The sequence below is a fragment of the Heterodontus francisci genome, unplaced genomic scaffold (genome assembly GCF_036365525.1).
Source record: "Heterodontus francisci isolate sHetFra1 unplaced genomic scaffold, sHetFra1.hap1 HAP1_SCAFFOLD_59, whole genome shotgun sequence".
NCBI classification, from domain to species: Eukaryota; Metazoa; Chordata; class Chondrichthyes; order Heterodontiformes; family Heterodontidae; genus Heterodontus; species Heterodontus francisci.
In genome coordinates this window covers 8,281,320-8,282,335 of record NW_027140758.1, presented here as the reverse complement: position 1 = coordinate 8,282,335, position 1,016 = coordinate 8,281,320, and the positions used below count along the sequence as shown (strand labels likewise).

The following is a 1,016-nucleotide window of genomic DNA, read 5'->3' as shown; positions in this document are numbered from 1 at the left end:
TGCAGTAAAACTGAGTAGTTTCAGCTCAGTCATTCAGGGACCTGGAATTCTTGCAGTTTGAACCCGCTGTCACCCCAGCCCACTTCTGATTGGTCACCCTCTTCTCATAAAGTCAGTGACAGCACATGAGGAGGCCATTCGCCCCATTGAGTCCATGTCGGGTTTCCAATCTGTTCAGTCCCCGACTCAATCCCCAAATCCCTGCATAATCCTTTTGGGTCAAAATGACCGTGGCAGGACTCGAACCTGCAATCTTCTGATAACATCATAGAATATACCGAAATCAGACGCCTTATCCATTAGGCCACACAGCCATTAGCTTACATGAATGATTCAATCAGAGAATCTCGAAGCACAAAATACAAAAAATCATTGGGTGAACCTGTCAACCTGGCAGAATATTTGAATTTGTGAAAGCCTAAAATTTCACTGTGGAAAAGAAGTGATCGACTGGAAAAGTACATAAAAATCTATTTTCCCGTAGCGGTTTAAATAAACTTTTAAAACACAATTTTGCTTTTACCGACTCAAATTGCTGGTGCTATTTTATGAACAGCTTTATGTTGCCAATTTTTGTCAACTTCTCATCCGTAACTGACAGTAAAAGACTCCGTTCAGCAATCTTTCACGCGACAAATAACTCAAACTCGGTGTGGAAGTAATAAATTACAGACTATTGGTAATTCCCCTTCACACAGGCTTCAGGGGAACAGTGAGAAGACACTGAAATAGTTGCTTCATCCTTTTAAAAGGTTCCCATTCTCTACTGTTACTGACATGTTGGAATCAGATTTGTATTTAACAAGATATTTCTGTGAAAACAAAATCCTCAACAGACCAGCTGGGAATCTGGGAATCACTGTAGTAAAATTTTGATTGAGAAGACGGGACCGTCTCACCAGCAGCCGGGTTACATTCCCCTCACATCCTTATACAGTGAGCAGCTCTTTCCCTCGAGAAATAGACAGCAGCAGTTGGAAGTTCAGTAAAAGGATCGGTTCATTGAGACAAGTTTC

The 1,016-nt window shown here is 41.5% G+C and overlaps 1 non-coding gene across 1 annotated transcript; it reads right to left on the bottom strand.

Moving 5' to 3' along the window:
• Positions 1 to 225: 225 nt before the first annotated feature.
• trnar-ucg (transfer RNA arginine (anticodon UCG)) lies at positions 226 to 314 on the bottom strand. Its single transcript is given in 2 exon segments — positions 226 to 261; positions 278 to 314. It is a non-coding gene; the product is annotated as a tRNA-Arg (tRNA).
• Between the last annotated feature and the right edge of the window lie 702 nt (positions 315 to 1,016).